The following is a 22,589-nucleotide window of genomic DNA, read 5'->3' as shown; positions in this document are numbered from 1 at the left end:
CTGGGCGAGGGCATCAAGAGAAGGATCACAGGGAGGGCCTTGATCGGCATTCTTACTACCAGAACCCTGAGCCTCCATGCATCCCTTCCTCCAGGACATTCCCCAAGTGATGATTCCATCTTCGCTCCTGGCAACTCTGTGCCACCTGAACTGACTCACCAGTGGACAAAGATACCCCGCCAGGCCTGCAGATTTTCCTCTGCTGCCTTCCTACCAGGAGTGGGTGTCTAAATGGAGACACTCGCACTGGATGAAGCCATGGTTGAACTGAACCAAGGTCTGTGAGCCCCATATTACACCTGGAAAGTCCTTGGCACACTGCTGGACACTCAGGGCAGCTGTCATCGTTGTTTCCCCTAGTTGTTGAGAAAGCTTTAAATGCAATTACAAATGCAGCTTGTTTTTAATTTTTTTTTTTAAGTGGCTACTGGAAAGCAGTTCTCTGAGGTAAAGTATCGTTTAGATTCTCCTCTAAATTTCTCTGCAATCATCACCCTCGGGGATTTTCATCTTTGTGTGTGTGTGCGTGTGTGTGTGTGTTTTCTGCTTTAAATTATTATTTTTTTCTTTTTTAATTGAAGTATAGGTGATTTACAGTGTTGTGTTATATATTCAGTGTTTATATTCTTTTCCATTTTGGTTCACCATAGGATACTGAATATAGTTTTCTATGCTATACAGTAGGACCTCGTTGTTTATCCATTCTATATATAATATAAAAACTTACATCTGATAAAACAGAATCACTGACATAAAGAACAGACTGGTGGTTGCCAAGGGGGAGGGGGTTGGTGGAGGGATGGAGTGGGAGGTTGGGGATTTTCATCTTGAATATAAGTGTGTGGTTGTAGTTACTTGCATGAATATTTGCCGTTCGTATTCAGCTTGAACATTTCACCACTTTGTCCTTTTAGAAAATTCTGCAAAGAGTTTCTTATTTTATTTCTTTATTTTTCCTTAGACAGATTCCTGCTGGAAATGAAACTTCTTCTGAAGAATGGCCGCCTCCTTTGGGACACACAGAGAGCGTCCAGAGAGGATGGCAAGATGTGACAGCTAAATCACATACGTGTTCCATCTTGTGTTTTTAGTCACTTTTCTTTGCATTCTATACATCTTTTCTCTAGCAAAGCCAACACCTAACTTCTAGAATTAGGTGAGGAAATAATTTTGCAAAACAGTGTGCTAGTTATCTATTGCTGTGTAACAAACTACCCCAAACTCAGCAGCTTAAACAAGAAATGTGTATAATGTCACAGTTTCTGAGGGCAGCATCACTGGATGGCTCTGGCTCAGGGAGGCTATAGGTTACTCAGCTAGGAGTTCAGCTGCTTCCAAGCCCACTCTTGCGGTTGTTGGCAGGGCTCTGTTCCTCCAGCTGTTGGCCAGAGATGTCGGTTCCTTACCACATGAGTCTCTTCATAGGTTGCCTGAGTGTCTTCAAAATGTGGCATCTGGCTTTCCTTAAAGTCAGTGTACCAAGGGAGAGATCCCAAGTGGAAGCCGCACTCTTTTGTAATCAACTCTCAGAAGTGGCCTCCCATCCCTTTTGCTGCATTCCATTGACTGCACACACCAGCCCTGATGTGGAAGGGGCTCCACAGGGTATGAATGCCAAGACTCAGGAAGGCTGGAGGCTCCTCGTATCTTGGAGGCTGGCTACCATCAACTGGAAGTCTTTCATATTTTCAGTATTTGTTCTCGTCGACACACACACACATACACACACACACACGCACACACACACTCACACACTTCTTACTTATTTGCCTCTAAAACTGATTTTTCAGTTTTTAAAAGGGTCTTTATATTCACTTATATTGGCAGCTTTTTTTTTTTCCACTGCAAACTTCAAACTCATGTCCTATAGTTGCTTATTTATTCAACAAACAGTGACCAAAACACACAGTCTTTGTGGCACAAAATAGAAAATCAGGTTAACAACCAAGACAAGAACTTATGGGCTTACACTTCTTGTCCCATGTGGGTATGATTATCTATAGCTTCCATGTATAATTGCCCAGCATCCAATCACAAAGCACTCTCTCCCCATGCTGGAGTCCACTGTCTGATGGAGCACACTTGCTAAGGGCTATGGTAAAGGGAGTTGGGAGAGAAAAGAAGGGGGACAACACCATATGCCAGAGCAAAGCAGGGAGGTTTACACAGTAGGATCAGTTTGAGGGGTTTCTTTGTGTATCTCTGCACACAATAACAACAGAAGTACAAGATATTCTCTAAGTGCCTCTTCATTTCAGAGGAACTTTTAGACCAAGTGAAGTTCCTTACGGTTTAGGGTCAAAGTCACACTGCAACTCTCTTTTCTACTTTCTATTTCCCTACCCTCTCAACCATCTCTCATAAAATCATGCTCTCGGTGTTGTACCCCAGGAAATAATTTAATCCGGCACACTTGTTTACATCATGTCCAACATCCTGAACCCATTTAAACCCTCCTTCCCAACACTTCTCCCCACATTTCCTACCTTGGTTTGGTTAAAGATTGTCTAGGTCAATTTATGTTTACAGCTGGCAAAGAAAGCATAAGAGTGGAGTCCATCACCTCAAACCAAGTTTTAATCATCAACAAAGGAAACTCAACTAAGTAATGTAGGTTTTCTTGTTAACCCATCTTTTTCTTGATACCTCTCCTTCTCTCTTAGAGTAGTCAAAATCATAGAGACAGAAAGTAGGCTGGTCATTGCCAGGGGCTGGGAGGAGAGAAAAATGGAGAGTTAGTGCTTAATGGGTATGGAGTTTCAGTTGGGGAAGATGAAAAAATTCCAAAGATGGACGGCAGTCACGGTTGCGCAACAATGTGAATGAATGTCCTTAATGCCGCTGTACACTTAAAAATGGTCTAAATGATAAATTCCATATTGTATATATTTTACCACAATAAAAAAATCCCAGAAAATTCACTTAGTTTCAATATAAAAGGAGGTGTCAGAGCTTAACTGTGAGATTTGAGGTTACTGGTAGCTGTTCAAATTCTATGGCTTTAACCTGAGAGATGGAAAGTGTCTCTGCACTCTTCCAGTACCTTTGTTAAACAATTAAACAGGAATGAGAATAATTAAAATGTCATGTGTTTTGTTGTAGGCCAACCACAAATCCCCTCGTGTGCTTCCGAAGGCATCCTGAAATTGGGCCTTAGCATAGGAGACAGGAAGAGGGCATGACTCTAGTCCACTTTAAGTCAGCATTACTGAAAGTCTAAATTAGTGTTTTATGGGGAATTCCCTGGCAGGCCAGTGGTTAGGACTCTGTGCTTCCATTGCTGGGGGCACGGGTTCGATCTCTGTCAGGGAACTAAGATCCTGCATGCCACACAGCGTGGCCAATAAACAAAAAAACAAACAAACAAATAAATAAATAAATGATTTGTAACTCTTACTGCAATCCAGATTAGCTGGGGGGGGGGGGGGTTGAAGAATCCATGAAGCCCCCATATCTAGGAGATTCCCTTATTTAATTGATCGCGGACAGAGCCCAGGTATCAGCGTTAAAAAAAACAAAAAAAAAACCCTCTTTTGATTCTAATATGCAGAGTTAAGAACCACTGTCTAGAGAGGATATGTACTAAGGTATAACACTATTGGTTGTCTTTTTCTTTTTTTAAATAACTGATCATAGGCTTCTTTCCTTTTTAATATTTATTTATTTATTTATTTTTTGGCTGCATCGTGTCTTAGGTGCGACACACAGGATCTTTTGTTGCGGCATGCAGGCTCTTCGTTGTGGTGCGAGGGCTTCTTTCTAGTTGTGGCATGCAGGCTTTATTGCCCCATGGCATGTGGGATCTTAGTTCCCTGACCAGGGATCAAACTGGCATCCCTTGCCTTGCAAGATGGATTCTTAACCACTGGATCACCAGGAAAAAAATAGTTCTATCTTTCTCATCAGGTAGAGCAGATGACTAGCTTAAATCTTCATGCTGTAGGTGTCATAACTAGGACAGGTTCAGTCATAGACATGAAAAAATTAACATGCCCATGATTTGGCCATGTGGGACCTCAGAGAGATGCCTGAAGGAAAGAGTACGATGCCAAGAGTGAGCAGAGCTGGGGGCTGAGGGAGTAGCATTGCTCCTACCCAAGTCCTCCAGGGGCCAGAATGCAAGAACAATGATAAGAAATTTGTTGCCATCCCCAGGGACTGAATCACAAAAGAATTCCTGGAAAAATGGAATTTCCCAAGTCAAGAGGGAGAAAATAATCATGTTCTAGGTGATCCTGTTTGTGCCATTTTATTTTATCAGTGGTAAGATGCACCATAGTTTATATGCCATTAAGAAGGAAAGAAAATATGGTCCCTATTCAAATGTAACACAACACTTTCAGATCACTTGCACTTATTTAATACTTATTGAAAGAGCTCTTTTGGATTCAGAGATTACCGTCTTATATCATTCTTGTGCTCACCTAAGAAGAGGAATAGAAACAAATTATTTGACTTAAACCTTCTTCACATATAGCATGTGCTCATCTGAACAGTTTTTTCAGCTCAAATCTGTCAATGTACATGCTTTTCTGCACACAGGATCATCCTCTGGGCCATCAAGAGGAGAGCGCTGGTAATGCAGCGCTTCATAAAGACGGTTCCGCTATTGTCTTCAGGACTTTCTTTCTAGTCTTTGACGCCCCTCAGCAAGATTTGATGCTTGCTTTCCTCATACCCCCAGAGGTGTCAATGGGAGGCATTCAGACCATGGTCTTGTCCCTCCATCAGGAATAACCAGGTTTCCAGGAACAACAATATGTGGGCAGGCAACAGCAGCCATGTCACACCAGTCTCCTGCCTGTGGTGATCGAGATGCTGTCTGTTGTAACACACATTCTGATTTCAGAGATATTAAAATGTGAAAGGAGATGTTCATTTCAAATGGACAAAATATGGTATTAATATCCACCCTTCATTGAAGGCTGACTTGTGTGGGTCAGACATGGTGTTAAGAGTACACAATTGATATATAATTCACTCCTCGCAACAACCTCAAAGGTGCACGTTACTATATCATTTTATAGAAGGGTAAACCGAGGTTCAGAGAAGCTAAAAACTCATCCAAACCACACTGTTAAAAAGAGGAATGATCAGACTCGATATCAGGGCTGAGTAACCCTAAGACCTGTGTCTTTCGTGAGACCATAGAGTCTAATACATATTGTCAATGGATAGGGATAAAGGAAATAGAATCCAGCCCTCAGGAGGAGGAGACTGCAGGGTGTCAGGACCATGCCCAACCAGCTGGTGCTTGGGACAGGACTCTCACCCCAGCAAGGCACTTGAGGGACAGGTGAAATGATCCTAAAAAAAGCAGGTGCCAGGAGAGAGACTGCGGGCCTGGCTCATAACCTCCAACCTCAGGCTCAACCCCCTGACCCAAAGCACCCCAGCCAAGAACAGGTCAAGGGCTGGGCCTGGCTGAAGGGTCCTTGTGGGAGTTAAAGTTTAGCTTAGGAGGAGAGGAAGGACGGGCTGAGAGTTGAGACACCCACCTATTTTCCTGGTTTCTTAGGGAGACACCCGCCTATTTTCCTGGTTTCTTAGGTGGCACAGTGTGCTGGAAAGAGCTCCACTTAATGAGGTTGAAAATTATTTTGAAGGAGCAAGAAAACCTCCAGGCTTGCCCCCTCAATCCTCCTACCCTTTGGCGATAGAGAATTGCCACCAGGGGTGTGAGAAGACAGACTGTGCCGAGAGCAATGAGGAGCCAATGAGGGGCTGTCTGGTTTTTATTCAGTAGCTTAAGGAAAAGAAAAATTGAAAAATTCATGTGACCAACAGAGCTATTAATGCTGTCACATTGTAAGTGCAGATTCTGGTGGGAAATAAGAAAGCCCCTCATCTGCACGTGAAAACTATTGGAGGATTCCTGATTTGGTTTGAATGCCAATCTGGAAAGGATCTGCCTTAACTCTTGGTTCTTCAAGCTCCTGGGAAAAGGGAAGTCTTAGTGGATTAAGGGTAAGAAAGGGGATCAAGACAGTGGAGACAGTTTGTGAGGTTCTTCCCCATTATTCCTACTCACTGGAGATTGGATATAACCTAGTTAACAGAAGAAGGAAAGCAAAGGCTAATTTAGCATCCATTAATAATTATAATACCTGATATTTACAAACACTTACTGTTCTAAACACTTGACATCTAATAGTTCTTAAAAGCTCTGTGATGTAGATACTATGATAGTCTCCATTTTACAGATTTGAAAATTGAGTCTCTGGGAGATTGAATAACTTGCCCAAGGTCATATGGCTGGGAATGATCAGAGGCAAAACTGGGATCTGAATTCCAGCACCTACATTTTTTATTGGTATAACATATAAATTCAAATATCACACATATGCAATTATTTACATTACACCTCTTCTCCTGGAAATTTACATTTGTATTGCATTTTAAGCTATTTGTAAAATCAATCTTATTTATTATAAGTTTAATGAGTTTTTACAAATGTGTAACCACCACCATACTCAAGATGTGGAATATTTCCATCACTCCAAAAAGTTCCCTTGTGCTACTTTGTAGTCACTTCCCAGGCAATCACTGTTTTCTGTCACTATAAATGAGTTTAGTATTTTCTAGAATTTTATATAAATGCAATCATACTGCATATATATATATATATATATATATATATATATATAGAGAGAGAGAGAGAGAGAGAGAGAGAGAGTCTCTGTCTCCTTTTGCTCAGCATAATGTTTGTGAAATTCATCCACATTGTTGTGTGTAAGTGGTTCATTTCTTTTTATTGCTGAATAGTATTCCAATGTATGGATATACCATTATTTGTTTATACATTTACCTGTTGATGAACATTTGGGTTGTTTTCAGTTTCTGTCTATTCTGAATAAAGCTGCAATGAACTTTCAGGACAAGTCTTTGTATGGGCATATGTTTTCATTTCTCTAGGATAAATATCTAACAGTGGGATTGCTGGAACATATGGTAAGTATATGTTTAACATACACTTTTTCTTTATAGGAAACTGCCACACTGTTTTCCAAAGTGTCCCATTTTATATTCCCACCAGTGGTGTATGAGGGTTTTATATTCTCTATATCCTTACCAACATGTAGTATTTTAATTTTAACCATTCTTAGTGATATATAGCAATTAACTCATTGTGGTTTTAAAATTTGCATTTCCCTAATAACTAATGATGCTGTACACATTTTCATGTGCTTATTGACCATTTGTATATTTTCTTTTGTGATTTGTGTGTTACAATTATTTGAAGCTACTTTTTAAAAATATGGGATTTTCTTCTTATTTTTGAGTCATAAGCAAAGCTTATACATTCTGAATTCAAGTCCTTTGTCAGATAAATGTGATGTGAATATTTTCTTTCACCTTGTGGCTTGCCTTTTTATTTTCTTAACAGGGCCTTTTAAGAATAGAGATTTTATATTTGATAAAGTTCTACTATACTTATTCATTTGTCTATTTTTTCCTTCTCTGCAGTAAGGTTGCAAAAATATTTCTCTACGTTTACTTCTATAAGTCTTTTAGCATTAAGTTTTTCATATAGGTCTATGATCCATTTTGAGTTAATTTTTATATATGATGGAAAGTGGTTGAGGTTCATTTTTTTTTTTCTTTTGCACATGAATGTCCAGTAGTTCTATTGCCATTTGCTAAAAACACAAAGCACAATCTACTCAACATTGAACTGCCTTGGCACCTTTGTATGGGCCTATCTTTGGATCCTCTTCTCTGTTCCATTGATCTATTTATCTGTCTCTATGCCAACACTAGGCTGCCTGGATTATAATAGTGTTATCATAAATCAAAACATTTTTATTGTTTACAAATGTATTTTGCAAGTGACAGTAGCATTTCTACCCATCCATTTTCTCATAAAATGGTAACAATAAATGATTCATCCCAGGTCACAAACTGGGAAATGGCAGTCAGAAGCCAATTCCTGGGCTAAGACTCCAAGTTCAGGGCTCTTACCCACCACAGACCTGTCTCCTAGAGCCAGAGGGGTATTCTACAGTGAAAGCACAGTGTTAGAGTAAACTCCCACAGCTGAAATCCCAGAATTCTGTTTTAAAATACTCCAAAACTTCAGTCAGCACCAAAGTGGAAATCATGCACTAATTGGTATTCAATGATGCAGATAATATGGAATGACTAACAGAAAGCTCTCTCCAGCAGCTGAGGTACTTTCTCTACATTTCAGCATTAGCAGCAAGAACAGAACAACAACAAAGTTAAGAGAGGAAAGCAGTTGGGCAAAACATGTTCCATGTATCTATACTTTTCATGTCTACCTGCCATCCTCTCTCCTTACACCATCTTTGGAAAGCCCAGACCACTGTAGGATTCATTGTTAGTGGTCTTCATTGTAACTAAAGCTCACAAAGAATTCTTGTGTGCTCCTGGATAGGGGCATAATTGGACCAGCAACCATTTGCTAACAAGAGTCCACGGATATGTTCTCAGCTTTGGCAGGAAAGTCACTGCATTCATTGCCATGACCTGAACATTACATATGGCTAAATAGTTTTAAAAGTTGATACTGCTTAATAAATAACCATAGCAACTGAGGAAAAATCTATGTTTTCCTTCAATGTTTAATCTTGAAAAGAAATGGCAAACACAAAAATTCTCTTAAGGAGACAGAGTTAGGATTGATCCCATTTTCTGAAAAAATTCACTTATATTATTGTAATATTTTTATGCAATTAAAACAAACAAGAAAATCACCTATTTACGAGTGAAGGATTACGTTTCTATATAAGCATCTCATTAACGTAGGTAGCCATTAACTTCAACATTAACTCAATAATTCTATTTAGTTCTGATTTCAAGTAACTAAGTCTTTGGGAACACCATGGAAGGAAAATACCTAAGAATCAATTCCATTATTCTTTTCTGGAGAATTTTATATTTTCACTCTTTATGATTCACAGCACTGCTTAAATTCGAGTAAACTCTATAATGAGTCATGTAAATTAAAGAATGATTCCAAATGATCCAATTCATGAAGAACTGTTTGAGAATATTAAAGAAAGGTGAAATTTCTGAAGTAAAGGAGAGATTTCAAATCCAAGGTTTAATTCATAAGGCTTATTTATTTTCTGTTTTAAAATATGTCAGATTTTAATTGCCTCATGAGCACATCCCATGATTTAAAAGGGTAAAATCTTGAGGCAGATGACAAGAGACAACAACAGAAAAGATTCTGTACACATTGTTAGACCATCAAAACTGGAAGGCACAGCTCATTCTAACCTCTCATTTTACAGATGAAGAAACTGAGGTCCAGATTGGTGAAGTGACAACAGCCTAAGAGATCCCCTGTGGAGTGGGCAGACAAAGAATTTCAGGAAGGGATGGGGAAGGAGTTAATAGGGGGAGAAAAAAACATCAGTTTTGGTGAGTAGAAATAAAAGGAGTTAAGTTTGCAAATTTAGGGGAAAGGATACATCAACATGCCCTTGTGGAGAAACAAATGAAAGAAGAAAGAAAGACTGTAGAATGTTTTGTATTTTTACAACTAAAAAACTGAGGTGAGCCAAGAACAAGGTGAGCATTTAACCAACTAAGGTTAAGTCTTGAGCAATAGTCATACTGGGCAGGACGCACTTCTAATCTTGAAAACAATGGGTTACATTATATTGAGGGAGAAATATCAATGTAAAGGTAAAGGTTATTGAAATTTAGCAACATTTGGCTTATTTAGTTCTATGCGTTTGGGGGGAAAATCTGGGAAGAAGTTTGGGAGGCTTTGTGTCAGGCACAGAATTTGATCCCAAAAGGAAAAATTTGATTGTATAGAAGGGTGGACTTGAGCCTATGATCCAAGAATTCTCAGGACACAGCCCACATGCAGCTAGGTGGGGCCACATGTTCTGTTCTGGCCAGTGGAGTGTGAGTGCAAGTGCCAAGGTGAAGCCATGAAGGTACCATGTGACTTCTCAGCCGTCTCTTCCCCTTGTGAGGGGATCACGGAGCCAGGAGCTGAGTCGGGCGATACGGAATTAAAGAAGACTGATCAGTCTGTCTCCAATCAAGGTGATTATGCTTGAGAGTCAGCAGATCTACAGTGGACTTCACATGAATGAGGAAGAAACACTATATATGAAGTCACTGCAATTTGAGGGTTATTTCTCACAGCAGCATACACCTAGCCTAGCCTGATTCATTCATCTCCTTGAGTTGCATACCTACACTGTTTTGCCCATTCTTTGTAGTGACATCACTGTCTGGGAGGAACATTTGTCTGGGAATTTGCAGTCCATTTTCCTGTTGATCCATGAAAATGTACTTGGAATTGAGCAGTTGTAGCAACCAGAAGGGTTGCTCCTACCAAAAATGTAGATGTGGGTATACAATCATCCTACATTTCACCTTGTGAGCTCAGAAGTAAAAGTCATGCTTTGCTGAAAACAGGAAAGTTCATGACTTGGGTGAGAGAAAAGACATTTTGAGAATATTTAGAAATCTTTGAAATTTGCTAAAATTGCAAGGGAAATAGCTGGAGTCCCAGGCTTATGCAGTTCATGCACTGAAGGGAAGCTGGCATGGCAGATGTGGGACGAGGGGTGTGAGAAACACAGAGGATCCTACATGGAACCACATTCAGTGGGTCTTTCAGGAGGAGGTGCTTCACAGTGGAGCAACCCTACAAACATTTCCTCAGTCTGATCGAGGCCAACATTAACAGGGATAAGTCATGGTCACAGTGTACCCTTGATGTGATGTAGCAAGCATGGTCCTTTATCTCTGTGGTCTTCCTCCTGATAACCCCAGTTTTATCGTGAGAAAAACACTAGTGGAGCATGCTACAGAATACCTGACCAGTACTCCTCAAAACTGTCAAGGTCATCTAAAACAAGGAAACTGAGATACGGTCATAGCCAAGAGGAATCGAAGTAGACTTGACAACTAAATGTAATGTGGTATCCTGGATGGAATTCTGGAACAGAAAAAGGACATTAGGGAAAAACCGAGGAAATAACAATAAAATCTGGACTTTAGTTAATAATAATGAATTGCTGTTGATTCGTTAATTGTAAGATGTTAATAATGGGTAACCTAGATGTGAAGTATAAGGGAACACTCTAGACTATCATCTCAATTTTTCTGTAACTATAGAACTGTTCTAAAAATAAAGTCTATTATAAAGAAAAAGATAAAAAAGACAATTTTGTCTGAGATGGTCTCTGATGAGCATACCCCAATAACAGCTTATGTTGAGCTTCCCTGTCCTAGATGTGTTTTTTCCTTTCTGAAACTAATGCTGGAAGTGGGGCTATCGTGCTATGTTGTACTCCTGGGAGATCTGCGTTTCTTCATTTAATGGAAGTTAAGTGGATGTAGTTAAAAAGAAAAGGGGAAGGAAAAAATTATTGACTTCTAGAGGTATTAAATATTTGTACTCTCATTTTTTCATAAAGGAAACTGAGGCTCATAGAGGTTAAATAAAATATCTCAAAGTTATAGGTGTCATAAGTGGCAGAGCCAGGGATCTTAGCCCACATGTGTCTGTCTCAAAGCTCCTTCTTTTTCCACCCACTGTGCTGTACCCACATGGACAACACGTGGTTATACGTTCTATTTCCAGGCAATGCCAGCAGAGGAAGACGGTGAGTCTGGGCTGGAAAGTAACTCTGGGAGGGGCTGCTGTAAATGAGGGAGTGGAATAGACAATAAATAAATAAACAGAGTGCCAGCACTGGAAAGACAGAGACATTTCCTCCCTTCCACAGCATCCCCCTCCCTGGGCTGCTGAATGACTTGTAATTTGCCTCCATTCTTCGTGTTCTTCTCAGTTTCTAGGGTGGTTTTCCAACTTTGACTTAAAATTTGTCTAAGCGAACTCAATGTCCAACAAGCAAAACTGGAGCGATCCTGGTTGAAATGAGGCTGGGTGTGGAAACCCAAACTCGTGGTTTCTCCACTAGCCCTAAGCCTACCACCCTTAGGTTCCCCCATATAACATTCTGCCAAGAACTTCTGGTCTGCTAGATTTATGAATGTGGGGGACAGTATGGAAGAGGTAAAGGGAAAGGTGTGGGGGGCTCATGTGGAATCTTTCCAGCTCCTGTGAGGGAAAGCCACCCTCAAAACAGCCACAGGCACGAAAATCCATGTGCAAAGGGGAAGCTTTTTAAAATCCTTCAGGAGGGCAACGTATCAGCACCCAACAACCTAGGTTTTGTCAAGATTGGTCTTTTGTTGAGTATAGCCACAAGAAAATGACGGGAGGAACTCAAATGGAGGTTCAAGACTCTGTTCAACTGACACACATCGGGGATAATCTGCAGACCCCCCCTAGCTAAGCAGGGTCACGGTTTTCAGAGTCCTTTGCGGTCTTTGTGGTCCTTGCACTTTTTGGCTCAAGTGGCAGTTTTCGTTTTTAGCGAACCCTTGTGGTTGGTGATTAGTTGATTCTTGTTTTTGCGCCTCTTGCTTGGGGTCATTGGTGCAATTCCAATAACTTGTGAAAACTGTGCAAACCTCGAGTTTCTCAGCTAGTCAAGGTTCATGGGGAGGGGACATAGAAGAAAATGAAGGAAAGGGAAAATGGAGGATAAGTGTAGAGGGCAAGGGGGAAACGGGGCCTCTATCTTGCCTATTTTAGTCCTTTCACGGCTAAGTTGACTTGCAACTGTGAAATGGAAAATGTGCATCTGTAAATGCTAGATGGGAGATGCCCACATTTAGGGAACGAGCAAGCCTCACGGAGGGTGCAGAAGACACACCCCTCACCCCAGAGCTCTCCTAATGGGCCAAATGTCAGGGCAGAAGGAGGTCTGCTCTCTTTCCGTGATTTTCTCTTTCCCCCATCTCCTTCTCTACCTCCTTCCTCTCCCCTCTTCTTTCCTCACTCTTCCTCCTTCCCCTGCCCCTCCACCTTTTCTCTTACATCTATGGTTGATTTTGAGTTGTTAAATTCATGATGAAACCCGGGTAATTCATCTAGATTAGATCTTCTCCCCAGTCATCCTTGATGTCAACTTCTACATTTCTCATTTTATAAAATAAAACTGGAATTAATGACTAAAATAAAAAGTAAAAAAAAAACCTATTTTTTTTATTTTAAAAATAAAATAAAACAAAGTGCACCCACATTTCCTTAGCCTCGCCTTCCCTCCTTCTGGGCTTCCTGGTTTCTCTGCCTGGCAACACACTTGGCCTCCATTTTATCAGGGTTGTTAATGTCCTTGTGAAGCCATGGGCCCTGAGTGCTCACTGGAAACCTGCCTTTGGAAAGAGACTCCTGCGTCTGGGCGAGGAGCTCTCCTTGGCCCTCTTCTCTGGCTCTGCAGGTTTCCCTTGCAGCCAGTGTGAGTGTGACTCTCCCACCCCCCAGGAAGAAAGTTCAGGAGAATACAAGACTTGAAGGGTCCCACTTGAGACCCCCTTTTCTATTGAGTTTCTCCTACCCTGTGGCCCCCAAGACATCTGTCAGCCTGAGGCTGGGAGATAATTCATGTCCTCAAAGTTCTGCATTTGCTTCTGTTTTCCCTGACATCAGGGGCTAATGCTCTGTTTCAGGTGTTGTTAGTGTAAAGGAAAAACCACAGAAAAGGGGGAAATTGTGGAAGAAAAGCTTCAACCAACAACATGATTAATTAAATGGTAATAAATAATAATTTGAGAAATTAGATATTTTGTGGTTGATTTTTATGACTTTTAAAATAATATAAGTGGTGGCAAAAGCCCTCCAACATCCAAAACCACAAGTCACATTTTGGTTGTGGTTTTTCATTCCCTACAAAATACAAAACACTTGAAAAAGATCATTTGAACTATATTTTTCTCACAGAGGTTGAAATTCTCCTTTTAAAAAGGATCCCTGGAAATTTTACACATCTTTCTACATTAGAACTAACCTTTCTGCTTGAAGACTTACCTCAGTAATATTTTAATTTATAAAAACACCTTATAATTATCAGGGCAATTTCACAGACATTATCTCATTTTATCCCATTGCTGGTTGGTAGGTTCTCCAACTTATCTTCTCAGAATGTAAGGCCTGTCTGAAGTCCCTCATCCAGGGATCTCCTAGATCAGGGCTCAGCAATTGTCAGCCATGGAACAAATCCTAACCACTGTGTGTTTTTGTATGGCATACAAGATATGAATGAGTTTTACAGTTTTCAGTGGTTAGGAAAAAAAGAAGCAGTTTTTTTTAAAAAAAGAATTTATTTATTTTTGGCTGTGTTGGGTCTTCGTCGCTTTGTGCGAGCTTTCTCTAGTTGCGGCGAGCTTCTCCTTGTGGTGGCTTCTCTTGTTGTGGAGCACGGGCTCTAGGCACACGGGCGTCAGTAGTTGTGGAGTGCGGGCTTAGTTGCTCCGTGGCATATGGGATCTTCCCGGACGAGGGATCGAACCCGTGTCCCCTACACTGGCAGGTGGATTCTTAACCACTGAGCCACCAGGGAAGTCCCAGAAGCAGCTTTTGTAACACAAGGAAATTACATAAAATGCAAATTTCTGCATACACGAATGAAGTTTTCTTGGAACACAACCACGTTTACATACTATCTATGGCTGCTTTCTTGCTACAGGGCAGAGTTGAGTAGTTAATGACAGAGACCATATGGCCCACAAAGCCTGAACTATTTACTCTCTGGCCCTTTACAGAAAATGTTTGCCGACCCCTGTCCCCCATCAAGGGCTTATTCCATCCCACAAGAGCTGTCTTTCCAGAATCCTAGCAGACTCCAGGACAAAGGCAAAACCCGCAGGGATCTGGTTTGTAAGCCCAGTAAAAGAGGCTTAGAAATTGGACTGCAGTAAAAGGCTAGTCGTTTAAATCCTTCAGTCTTTTTGATTGGAGGAGACTGGGGTCCTGCCTCCAAGCTGGCAGGCAGCTCCCTCCTTGGGGGTGGGGGCACCGTGCTGGAGGTGGATCCTTACAAGACCTTTGCCAAAAAGAAAGGGTGATATTCCCTCTTCCCCTCCTCCACCTCCTGCAACCCAACAGATGGGCTGTCCTTAGAATTAGGAAGGGTAAAACATCCCAGCTTAGAGGCTAGGGGACATGTGGTGAAGGGAACAATGTAATGCTCTGTGTTTGTTTGGTTTTTAACGCAGAGTTATTTGATATAATGTTCTGCTGTTCCTGTACCCCATTTCCACCTACGGCAGCTCTTGTCTGCTGTAAGTGGAGTGATGGGCTTAGGTCGAGTGGGGAAGGGCAGATGAGATGGAGAAATCAGGCACAGAAGGCTTACACTTCTTTCAGTAGAGCTTCTGTTTCACTTTTACTCCCTCCTTTTTCTACCTGCATCCACAGAATGTAAAATATCATGTCCCCTTTTCTGAGTGCCTATTATATGTCATTCAATTCAGATCGAAATACATGATCTCATGTAACTGTCTCCATAACCCCATGGGGTTTACAGAGGTGGGAGCTCAACACTGGGTTGCTTAAAATACTTTCCTGGGTCTTCCCTGGCGGTGCAGTGGTTGAGAGTCCGCCTGCCAATGCAGGGGACACGCGTTCGTGCCCCGGTCCGGGAAGATCCCACATGCCGCGGAACGGCTGGGCCCGTGAGCCGTGGCCACTGAGCCTGCGCGTCCGGAGCCTGTGCTCCGCAACGGAAGAGGCCACAACAGTGAGAGGCCCGCGTACTGCAAAAAAAAAAAATACTTTGCTGGTGGTGGGCTGATACCTGATCTCCAACATGGTAATACCAACATCTGGGCTCTTCCTACTGAACCTCAAGAGCTCCACAAAGTCACAGCCATGGGCATGGTTCGGTTCTGACCACTGATGACCTCCCCGCTATCGAGAAGCATTCTCCCAAGTGCATTTCCTCAGGGCACCAACTCCTAGGACCTTATAAGGAATCATCTTAAAAAACAAAAATCTGTTTGGGGAACAATGAGTTAAAAAAGCTTAACCAGGTTTCTTTACTCCTGGACTCTCTGTGCAGTATGCTGCATTGGCTGTCATTTCTGCCTCTATGATGTTAAGGCATTTTACTTAACCTCTCAGAGCTTTTGATTCCTCTGCTGAAAAATGAGTAATAATATCTGCCTCTTGAAGTATTAAATATGATTTCTTTTCTCTTTCTGTTTTTGTCCAGGTTCACTTAATTTCTATTAAATGAAGTGAATTCTAGCAACCAGAAAGGAATCTGAATAACTGTTGCAGAAAAAAATCATTCTGATAATAAAATAAAGGTAATGCACACTGGTTCAGAGGATAGCAGGGCACGTATTTTCCATTTATTGTATTGGTTTTCATAAAGGAAACGATGCATCTAGGGTAGGGAAGCTCATGATGAAGCATTCTGGGGGCAAAATTGCATATTAACGTGGCATCACTAGGAAAGAAAGCCACATGAGTAAGCACCTAATGGTGGAAATGCAGTCACTGTACCAGCAAGTTAGGGGGCTGCAGTTTGCCAGCCCATGGTCTAGATGCTGCATGTAGATAGACAAGATTGATCAGCATGATATTTTGCTCACTTTAAAAAAAAATGTTTTTTGTTTGTTCAGCAGAACACTTAACATCTTTCAGAACTTGGTTCTTTTGTCTATTTTTTATTATAGTTGATTGACAATGTTGTGTTAGTTTCAGGTGTACAGCAAAATGATTCATTTGTACATATTTATATAAATCTATTGTTTTTCAGATTCTTTTCCATTACAAGATATTGACTATAGTTCCCTGTGCTATCTAGTAGGCCCTTGTTGTTTATCTATTTTATTTAAAGTAGTCTGTATGTTAATCCCAAACTTCCAATTTATCCCTCCACCACCTTCCCCTTTGGTAACCATAAGTTTGTCTTCTATGTCAGTGAGTCTATTTCTGTTACTATTTCTATTTCTTTCAGAACTTGTATTCTGAATAACACGAGTTTTGGAAAACTTTAGAACTTTGAGTTTCAAGGTCATTTCCTCAGAAGAGTGGACACTAGAGCAATGAAGGTGGGAGTGAACTGGCATTAGGCAGAGGGGTCAAGTCTCTGGCGAACTGGGCTATTGGTCTTAAAAGTTCAAGTCCTCAGACAGCCAGAAGGGGTCTCAGACCCAGGGTCCAGGCAGAGGCTTGTACACCTGCTCATGATGGATGGAACTTACAGAGCAAGGCAACAGTATGGTTTTCTCAAAAAGATTTGTTTTACTTGTTTAGTCAGGGAATGTCTGCAAGTAACCAAACCTACCTGAAGACCCTTTGGGAGATAGAAGAACACCAAGATTAAAAGCATGACCTCTGGAGCCATACTGCCTGGATTCAAGTTATTGTTCCACCCTTGGCTTGAGCAAGTTAGCTAAAATTTCTATGCCTCAGTTTTCTTGCCTATAGAATGAGGATATCTAACTCACAAGCAAGAATTCAATGCATTATGTTTAAAGTGCTGGCACAGGGTGAACACTGTGAGTATTGCTGCTAGCATTAATTTTATTTTGTTATTATTATTTGTTTATGTTATTGTTATTTCAGGACTTATTGAATCACCTAGCTTCACATGAGGTAAGAGGTCTTTATAAAACTTCTCCCTCCAGATTTTTAACTCTTCTTCTTCTGTTTGTTCACTCTTCTCTCTGCATAGGACTATTTCATTTTATTATATACATGGTCCATCATGGCTGCCTTAAAATGGAAGCCCAACCCCCCAACCCACATCCTCTGCTAGGCCAGAATCCCACAGTGCCCCACAACCATGCTCAGTTGTATCAGGGGTCCACCACCCTGACCCCAGAGTCACTGTAATCCATAAGTCTACCCCTTCCACATCTCTGGGCAACCCTGGTTCTCCACAAAAGCAATGTGTTCTACAGGTGGAAATGATGGGCATGTCTGGTGCTGTGTCCTGAAGCTAAGTTCACCCCAGGCACACTGGACACAGGTCAAGACATCAGACATTAGCTAGACACTGAGTCATCAGTGGAGAGGAAATTTTCCGTTCCACCCAACTATCCAGGCTTCCGTTGACTCAGGACCTGGTAAGATTCAGCACACGGGTAGCAGGATTTTATAGCAGACCTATGGGTTGGCCTGGGCTGGGTGGAAACAGACAATGTGTACACAAATAACTCTGAAACATGGAAGAATTTGCTTATTTTCATCCATTTGCTCACTTGCTCGACAAATATGTATTGAGTGACTTCCAAGTGCCATACTAGGGAATGTGCATTTTTAAAAATTCATAGAACAAATACACATCATTTAAAAAGGGATGAGGCATATTTTTGTAATCTCCAGAGGTGATGCTCTCAACCCAGTCCTCTATGTGAACATTTATTTTGGAGATTCCCTGATGGTAACGACAAATCTTATTGTCTGTCTTATTCACATGCCAAGAAGTTATTATTACTCAACCAACTTACTATGATCTTTATACAGAACAATCCCTGGAAACTGGCAAAAGTACTTACTATGAAATATTTCATACATACAGTAAGGAAATAATATATATTGCATAAAAGCTATAAAATAATAAAATGAAAACCCATATGTATAAGAAATAGAATAATACCAATTCCTCTGAAACCTCCTGTGTGTCCCTCCCAAGTTGGAGCCCTACCCTTGCACAAAGAGTAGATCACTCACCTGAATATGATGTAACTATTCTCCTGTCTTTCTTCATAGGTTTTATTATATGTGAATATATCCTTAAACAAGATGTCATTAGTCTTGTCTATTCTGAAATGTCATATAAAAGGAATAGCATTGTACGTGTTCTTTCTAGATAGATAGATATTTCGTATATATTACATATATATCTCAACGTTATAGTTTTAAAGTTTATTAAGATGGAAACATATAGCTGGAGTTCAGTTATTCTATTGTAGGGATATTCCATTGTATGACTTTGTCATTGGTTGATTGATTGGTTCATTCATTCATTCCCATGTGACCACTTTTAGATTTTTGTTATTAAAAATGACTAATCTATGGACTTCTCAGCCAGGTCTGTGGTGCAGCTGGGCAGCACGTTGGGGTGGAGGTGCTGGGTCATCAGGCTTGTGCATCTCCACATTTATCGGATAATGACACATTATCTTCTAAAGGGATTGTACCACCTTACATAATTGTCATATATACATGAATTTGTGCTGGATTGATAGATGAATTTGAGAACTGGTACATTTATGATATTGAGTTTTCTTACCCATGTGTATGACATATTCATTCTCTTTGCATTGAATATTTGGGTTATTTCCAGATTTTTGCTGTTAAAAATATTTAATTTATTGGGATTTTGTTTGATGCCTTTCAGCATCATTGTATAATTTCCTCTTTTAAGACTTGCACATCTTTTGTTAAATTCTCTCCTAGGTACCTTACACTCTTTTGCTGCTCTTACATGTGGCAACATTTTTTAATGGAACATCACTGTTGTTTGAGAGCTTAATTGTAAACTACATTCTTAGTGTGCTGCATTGCCCTTCAAAGACTTGGAGGTGGATGAGATCGAAAAAATAATTATAATAAAGTGGGAAAAAAATAGGATCTTTGAAGTCATAACTCAGAAAGCACTGTCCAACATTTGTAGCTTAATAAAATTTTAGGTAAAATTCTTAGGAGAAAATGAATAATCTCAGAAGTATTACTCTTGTAAATGCAAGTCAGTGAAACAATGGCAACCCTCATATAATTAATGGCAGAGAGGTTGCGTGTGTGGACATGGCGTTAGAATTCTGGGGCCATTTGACTAATTTCCATGTTTATAAAATGCTAAGTTTCTAATTAAGCTATGTCAAAAATCTAGCAGAAATGGGTAAAATTTGAGTTTAATTGAGGTGTATTGTTTGATTGTCTAAGGAAAGAGCCAGCATTGTCAGAATAATTAAGGCATGGTGCATCATGGAATAAGAGGCCTGGTTACAGAAACTGAGGGGTAGGGTGGACTGACCATGAAAAATGGCTAATGCCTCTGAACTATGAGACCATTTAGGTAGGACAGTGGTACTGTTTGCGTTTTTGTTTTCAGAATTACAGAGTGGTAGGATTGCTGTTGTTCTTCTCTCCTTCAGGAAATTTTAGGTCCTCACTTCCTTGAGCTGAGGTGCGGTCATGTGACTTGCTTAAGCCAATGAAATGTCATTGTGTCTTCCAGGGAAAGCAGTTAATTCTCCGTCTCTCTTTTCCTGACTGGGTGGGGTGTGGAGGGGTAACACCAGAAGCTCACATGGAAAACAGCTGCTGGGGTTGTTTATAAAGACCTGCAGTGGACCTGAGTGAGCAAGAAATATACTTTTCAAAAAAAATTTTGTTGAAATATAGTTGATTTACAATGTTGTGTTATTTTCAGGTGTACAGCGAAGTGATTCAGTTATACACATACACACATATATATATTCTTTTCTGGATTATTTTCCATTATAGTTTATTATAGGCTATTGAGTATAGTTTCCTGTGTGGATGGACCTAGAGATTATCATACTAAATGAGGTAAGTCAGACAGAGAAAGACAAATATCATATGATATCGTTTATACGAAGAAATACATTTCTGTTGATGAAGAGTTTATGTTGTTTGCACTGCAGCATAGCCACATGGTCCATTTTCTGTGTCATGAATTTGAGGATGAGCAGTCAGGACCTGGGATCTCAATTTCAGAGATCTGGAATCTTTTTCCTCACATGGACACTGCCAAACTTGAGGAAGATGGGACTTGTTATTTATTCAAGAAAAATTCACACTCACAGTTTGGGGATAAGAGTGAAGAGGAGAGTGAAGTTACACGACCAGAAGGATTCCATTCCCCTAAACCATAATTTGACTATCTTTCAAGGATACAATGAGACATCCATGTATACACATATAATATGCCTACATACACTTGATTTGAACAGATGTGCAAGCTCTGTGTCTTCTATCCTAACTTCTCTAAGATCGGCTAGCTCTAGAAAATAGCTACTTCTCACAACAGGGCTCTGTTCTTAGCCCATCCATATATCTTACAAGTACCAGTGGTACTGAATTTATCTCGAAAGTGCAAAATGTAACATTAATTTAAAGACTTCCCTTTGAAGCTAGTAACTCGCCTTCCTTTCTTCATCCCTCATGTCTCTTGCCTGGTGAGAGGTGTCACTTCACTTGGGGTCATTGAAAATCAAGGTGACTTTTACTCCTGGTATTTCTCACCCCCAATACTCTTTTCTCATGCTCCCACCTCAAATGGCCTCTGTCTTTGCCTTTCCAGAATCTGTAGTCTACACACTAATAGCTGCCTTCCTAACTCTTATGCAAGTGACCTTGTTTGCTCTTCCCAAAAAGTAACAAACAAAACCCTTCAAAACTTGTAAGATCACACGCAGATCCCTCTCTGATTTGGCAAAGAAGGAAATTCTATTTTCTTTTTCATCTCTCCTTATTTTTTTTTACCCCTGCCCATTCCCCTCTCCTCCTCCCTTTCTTCACCTTTTATACCTGCAGAGAAATCTCCACCCTCTCTTTATGGTACATTCCAGTCCTAGAGCTGTGTTACAGGTAGTCACAGAAACACTGGCTATAACAAACCAACAGGAGCTGAAATTCAGACAACCCCATTTTACAGGATGGCAAGAAGACACAGGGGTGGTACATTAGGTTCCTACTGCCTTACACACAGTGAAGGGGAGACCTGTTGGTGGATCTGAAGCCACAAGGGAGACTAAGCTAATGGGGGCAAGGTGAACTCAGGATGTATTTTTCACTCAAAGACATTTTATGAAGGAAGGGAGAAGGGAGAGAGTAAGTCACTGCACTAGTAAATAACTAGTAAATACAGTTTTGACATTTCCTTCGAATGAGGTAAGTCTCAAAAGTTAGGGTCCCATAATGATTAGAGTTATTTCTTTTCTTTTAATTTCATGTTTCTAAGCACCTAACAGTTTTATAGGATTTTAATTTGGAATCCAATACCCCCTGAATGATTACTCCAATACACAACTACTGTTAACTTCGATGTAATAATAACATTATCTATGACTTATGAGGGCTTATTATGTGCTAATAACTGCTTTAAACACTTTCAATTCTCATAGAAATTCCACAAGTAAGGTGTTATGATCTCTGTTTCTCCAATGAGCAAACAGCCCTTAGAGACAGAGATTAGTAACCCTTGGGCAACTTCCAAGGTGAACATTTGTGAACACAGAATGGGGACTCAGTCCTAGGAGGTCCCATCTCAAACTTCAGGCTCTAAACCCCCAGTGCGTGTGCGTCTGCTCTGATTCTGAGACTTTACATGCCTCCTGGAAGAACTTAATATATTTGATTTGAGTCATCTGGAATTTTTTCTTAGCAACAAAACATGGAAGTGGAACTCAGGATCTCGGGATCTTATCCTTACACTGTCCCTTTTCCTGCCCTGTGATGACAAAATGGTGATCACCAGATGGCCAAAGGAAAGGAGGCTGGCGCTGGAGGCGTGTGGCCTTGCATCCTTACAAACTCAGTTTCCTCACCCAGGATTTGAAGAGTTTGTGGCACTCACAGGTATACCCCAGGGGTCTCTTTCGGAGGTGAAATTTGGTGGCTCCGCCCTCTCAGTGCCTGGCTTTTATGTGGTCTCATATCTGAAGTTAGAGTGACTCTGGCTTCCCCACAGGCATTTTTCCTCGGTTCAGAGAACATCAACAACGTTTGCAGCAGTTGAGGGGCGATTCCCGTGAGA

Source organism: Hyperoodon ampullatus, assembly GCF_949752795.1.
Source record: "Hyperoodon ampullatus genome assembly, chromosome: 6".
NCBI classification, from domain to species: domain Eukaryota; kingdom Metazoa; phylum Chordata; class Mammalia; order Artiodactyla; family Ziphiidae; genus Hyperoodon; species Hyperoodon ampullatus.
This window is presented reverse-complemented; position numbering follows the sequence as displayed.